The sequence below is a fragment of the Equus quagga genome, unplaced genomic scaffold (genome assembly GCF_021613505.1).
Source record: "Equus quagga isolate Etosha38 unplaced genomic scaffold, UCLA_HA_Equagga_1.0 202658_RagTag, whole genome shotgun sequence".
In the NCBI taxonomy this organism is placed as follows: Eukaryota; Metazoa; Chordata; class Mammalia; order Perissodactyla; family Equidae; genus Equus; species Equus quagga.
Genome location: NW_025798606.1, coordinates 6,643 through 12,674, shown reverse-complemented (window position 1 = coordinate 12,674; position 6,032 = coordinate 6,643). Strand labels below are relative to the sequence as shown.

Genomic DNA, 6,032 nt, shown 5'->3' with positions numbered 1-6,032 from the left:
GAATTACAGCTTTATTAAAGGATGTTGGGAAGTATACTGAAGTTCTAGGAATCTAAATCTCCTGAAAGTTAAACATATTTGGAATCCAAAGTGTCAGACTTAGGCAGCTCTGGCATATTAATAAGATAGTATTTTTAGCAAATGATGGCAATAGGCCACACCCATTGCTAATCTCTCCAGACACTGACATGAGTGAGTTTGGTGCTGCCAGGCTAGAAGAGCCTTCATTGACCCAGAGAGAGGCCTTATCCTGATGCTTCCCAGAGGCGTACCGATCCAGCCTGTTAGGGGTCATCATTGATATCGTATGTGAGTCATGCTAGACTCTTAATATTTACAAATTTGCTTATGAATTTTAAACTCTAGAATATCCACAGTAACACTATCTTTCTATATAGTTTTACAAATAAAAGCCACACATTACCTATCCTACAATCTGAAGAACTAAAACATATGCTAGTTGACAGAGTAATCATGTTAAAATTCTTGTAATAATTTGTCAATTCAGTCAAATAATCAATTTGGCTGTTACTTTTTTTATTTTTTTACAGAGCAGATTGATTAATCATCCCAGTATCCTTGGGAAAAAGATTTATAGTTTTAAATGTTAACTGAGGGAAACAGCGATCAGAAAAATATAGAAGGAAAATTACAGGCAGTTTTGTAAATATTCCATGATTAATGTATGCAAAAAAGGAAAGGATACATTTGTGTCTTTTAGTAGTATTGAAAAAGAGATGATTTTGTGATTTAAAATCAAGCTATCACAATTTTACTACCATTCTAAGCGAAAGACTGTTGAAACAAGAAAAGACCAAATGTTTATCATTCTGAATGCATAGTGAAGAAAATAAACAAAAACATTTCTTTTTTAGAGTATTAAATTTTCATATTTCTGTGTAAGTCTGAATTAAGCTTTCGTTCTTCCATTTAATGTCATTGTAGATATGTGTTTGTAAAATGAGTTAATTCTTCAACTTCGGTTTCTTCCATACTGTGTCTATGGTCAATGTTGTTAGAAATGGTCCCTTAGATCCTCCTAGTGTGGGTCTACACACATTTTAATCAGGGGCAAATAGTCTAACCTGTGTAATGTGAAAAGATGGATAGGAATCATAACTAAACAAATAATTAAACATTATCATGTCTTAAGAAAATAGAATTATTTACTATTCATGGAATTAATTGACACATTCAGATGAAATTTCCATTAGATAATGTAAACACTATTAGCATGCTGACTAGTCAATTAGATTGATGATGACTGATGATTTTAATACAGTGTATTACACCTAAAAAATGCATAGATATATCACTTATCTCTATTGAAAAGTTGAGAGCTAGCAATTTAATACTTGATGAAATGCTTCACCAGAAGTGGAAATTTTCAAAATAATAGAAAATGTATTTTATAAAATGGAAATTCATGTAAATTCTTATAATTACTCTCAAAAAACATGTAAACCTCTCCTGCATGAGGTAAGCAAAAACTTAGCTCAAATTGCTGTATTTTTGTGCTATATATATTTACCTTACTAAAATTAAAAAAATAACATCTGCTTTCAAAAATCCCATTAAATTGACGCTTAAGTATACAACTGGAATCTAAGTATCACAAATGACCATAGATGGAATGAATTAATAAGTCAAATGTGGTGTATGTATGCAAACGGATATTATTCAGTCTTAAAGTGGAAAGAAAATCTGACATATCTGACATGTTATGGCATGGATGAACATTGAGAACATTATGCTAAGTGAAATAAACCAGTCAAAAAACCAAAAACAAACAAACAAATGCTGTACTATTTCACTTATCTGAGGTTCCTAGAGTAGTCGAATTTATAGAAACAGAAAGTAGAGCAAGGGTTATCAGGCACTGGGGAGAAAGGGGGATGGAGAGTTATTATTTAATGGGTACAGAGTTTCAGTTTAAGAAGATGAGAAAAGTCCTGGGGATTAATATCGGTGATGGTTGCACAAATATGTGAATATTCTTAATGCTGTTGTACTGACAGTACACTTAAAAATAGGCAAAATGATAGCAAAAATTTAACTTAAGCAACTTGCCCAACACGCTACATTTACTGAGTTACCTATTGACTTCTAAACAGGTTTAAAGTTTTATCAATCTTCAACAATACAGGAGATGGGAAATAATAAGTTTTCAAGTCATAGAAATGAGTTGGAAGAGTTTTGAGGTCCTTCAGGAAAATGGAACTAAAGGGGTTATAATTATGCATATCATACAGTTATTGGGGGTACAGGCTGCATGTTAGAAATATGTGAGCATGTAGATCACAAGGTCTTGGCAAATGCAGAAAACATCTGATGAGGAAAAACTGTGTTTCCATGATACCTAACTTTGAAACAACCAACTAAAACCCTCAAGTGGAATTCTGCCAGTGCAATGGTGGTGTTCAAGCAAGAGCAGTGGAGTTAGGGATCGAGAGAGCCTTTTGCATTGCATTCCTCCAGGTTTATTGGGATTCACGTATGAGACGGCTATGTAAAGTGGGGGCAAAGGAAAAGACTGTGGAAGAGGTGAACGCCTTCTGTCAAGTCACCAGACTGAATCACACCATATCCTTGAGACTGAATTAGCATCTCCATCTCTACATCCATGACTGTATTTATTCAACAAACTAGAACACTTTAAACTACAGGAGATCAGAGATGAAAATACTTTTAAATATTTAGATTCCCCTGGAACTGAGGAAGAAATTATTTTGTCTCTGTGCTTGGGTGAAGAACTAAGGAATTTTATTTTCTCTTTTGTACACAGAAAGATTGTGTTTCTGCGACTTTGAGGGAAAACAGGGTCATTACAGAAAGTACTTATTTACAGTTAATGAAAGTCCCCTTTAGTATTATAGTATTGCATTGGGGGAAATATTCTAAGAAGGTCATTACTGTTTTCACTGTATACTCAGTAAAGTTAAACTAAATGCACTAACAATTCCAAATTAATTTATGTTTCCATCTGTAGACTCAGTTCTTCCTGTTTCTAGACCTGAAAATACAAATTGTTTTGTTTGGAAATCTGAAAATGTCTTCCTGGATTAATCAACATCAAGAAAAATTACCTGATTTTTGCAGACTTCAATAAATTTTGACATGTTACATAGGTGTAGCCCTCATTATTAAGAACATGGCTTTTATATAATTACACACATGGATTTAATTCAACCTCTAAGAATGTTGACTGTACATTATGTAAAGCAAGTACAAATATAAATGACAAACTGTGTGAGTGATTTCCTTCTGTTCACTTATGTTGGTGTCAGGTAGCACAAGGAAACACCATGTTCTTGTAATTTATCAAGAACTTTTGTTCCTTATGCCAATTAATCAATAACAAAGCTGGGAGATACTCATTTTGAAAAGTTTGAAAATGAGAGAAAAGTTGAAATTAATTATAGGCCCAAGTTAAAACATTCGAAAAAGTCAGCTGTAGGATTTGAAATAGATTTCATCATTTTCACATATGTGCTTATCAAGAAATGCATAGTTCAAATAGAGCATTGAAAATGATGAAAATTCTCTCATCTATCTATTTGCAGTGTTACGCTTATGTGGTATCATGGAAAATGGAACACCACCTCAGGTATCCTTCTCCCGGACTCTTTAACCACACATAAGCCAGCCTATTTCTCCTTGTGACGGTTCTAACCATGAGTTAACCTCCCTGCTGGGCAGTGCTGTCCTGATTCTCCTGATTCACTGGGACCCCCGCCGCCTCCACACAGGCATGTACTTTCTGCTGAGCCAACTTTCCCTCATGGACACGATGCTGGTTTCCACCATTGTGCCCCAAATGGCTGCTGACTACTTTACCAGCAAGAAGTCCATCTCCCCTGCTGGCTGTGGGCCGCAGATCTTCTTCTTCCTCACTCTGGGAGGGCTGAGTTCTTCCTCTGAGCAGCCATGTCCTATGACCGCTATGTGGCTGTTCACCATCCACTGAGATACCTTGTCGTCATGAGCCAGCAGTTATACCTGGGAATGACTTGGCATCTTGGTTCCAGGGGGCAGCTGATGGGCTCATGCATGCTGCTGCAACCCTGACCTTCCCATTTTACAGCACACATGAAATCCATCATTTCGTCTGTGAGGCTCCATCCTGATGCGCTTAGCTTGTGCTGACACGTCTGCCTTTGAGTACGGCCATGTACATCTGCTGTGTCTTAATGTTCCTGGTGCCCTTACCTCTCATCCTGACCTCCTAGAGTCTCATCCTCGCAGCTCTTCTCTACCTGCGTTCTATAGAAGTCTGCAAGGAGGCTTTTGCCACCTGCTCCTCACAGTTGGCTGTGGTGGGACTCTTTTTTGGAGCTGCCTATGTCACCTACATGAGACCCAAATCCTACAGGTCAGCTAACCATGATAAGTTTCCGTTGACTTCCTCTACCATCTTGACCCCTGTGCTGAGGCCCCCTCATCTGCAGTCTGAGGAACAGTGAGGTCAAGGGCACCCTGAGAAGGCACATGTGCCCGTGTGCTGCTTAACTCATAACTAAGATTGACATTCACTTGCCCCAAAGTTCAAGATTGTAAAAGTGATTGTATGAGATTTCCCAGAGAGGTTATATATGCATTATATCCATATGTCTTTTCTATTTTACTTTGAGGGAGAGCCATACCTCCATACTTTGTGATCATTTGCTAAGTTGTCATAAACAAAACAAATTGTGGATTATGGAAACTCTAAGAATAATAAATGTTTATTAAAATATTTCTGTACGACAGTGCTCAATAAATATTTGTGCAAAGAATGAACTAGTCAAGCAATTTGAAGGTTAATTGTTGATTTTTTACAAAATTGAGGTTTAGTTTACAAACATTAGATGCTCTAAGATCTGAAGGGTACTTTGAACCAGTTTTGGTAATATATGCCCTCGTAACTTACACCCACCAGCAAGAGACGAATGATTGCACCAGAGCAGAAAGATCTTCATACTTTTGTCCAGTGAAACACCTCAACCAAGATACAACCACTGGCCTGATTTCTGTTTTTATTCTTGAGTTAGGCCAATTTTACTCTTTCACCTCAATGAAAATGTGCAGTAGGTTTTTTTATCACCTTATGTCTTTCTCTAAGTAATATGTTTTTAAAGATTCTGCTGGAGTTCTCGTCAAGATGGCAGTGTGAGCAGACATTGAACTCGCTTCCTCCCATGAACACAACCAGGTTACAACAATTTTGGCAAGAATCACCCTGGATTGAAAACTGAAAATTGGATAAACCAAAACTCCAAGACAAGGGACAGTCCTGACAAAAGCAGAAGAGGCAGTAACTCTGGCCAGAGAGGAAAAAAGCCACCTTTGGGAGCAGCGGAGCTTCTCAGCTGGGCAGGCGGGAGCCACCCTAAGGTCCGCCGCCTTCCCTAGGGGAGTGAGGTCCGGAACGGGGGCAATAAGGCTATAACCATTCTTTGGACTCAGCCCAACTGAGAGGGGGGTCTTACTGTCTGGCTTTGCTGGCTATCAACTGAAGAGAGGATACCCCAGAAAAGCTACTGGCCAAAAGCCAAAAAGATCCGGGTATTAAAGTGCTCATGCACAAACTCACTCATTGCAGCAACCTAAAATCACCAGAGAGAAGGCTGACTGTCCTTTGGTGAAACTCACCTGGTGGGCTCTGGGGGCATCTTGGTGAGAGGAGGATCCTCTCCGGAGAATGAGCATTGGTGGGGGCCATTGTTCTGAGCTGGGCCAAGCGTGCTGATATGGACACCAGTGGGGGCCATTGAGGTGCATCCCTTGGGCTGTTAGCCCAGGGGTCTGCCACACCCACTAGAGCACAGATTTAATCCAGTTCAGCCAGGGCAGGCAACCCGCCCTAGGGACTGGCCCCACCTAACAGCAAGCCCTCAGGCTACTTTTCAGCCTGTATTGCCTGAGTGCCTTGATGCTGTACAGGCTGGCAAGGGTGTCTGCCTCTGTGGGGCAGGGCTTGTATGCTCCAGGGGGTTGAGAAGTGTGCACAGACCAGGACTGTGTTGACAGTGTATGTGGTGCAGCAGGGGGTG

At 39.2% G+C, this 6,032-nt stretch overlaps 1 pseudogene; it reads left to right on the top strand.

The window, feature by feature from the left end:
- Positions 1–3,573: 3,573 nt before the first annotated feature.
- On the top strand, positions 3,574–4,509 carry LOC124233439 (olfactory receptor 2T33-like; annotated as a pseudogene).
- Positions 4,510–6,032: the final 1,523 nt, after the last annotated feature.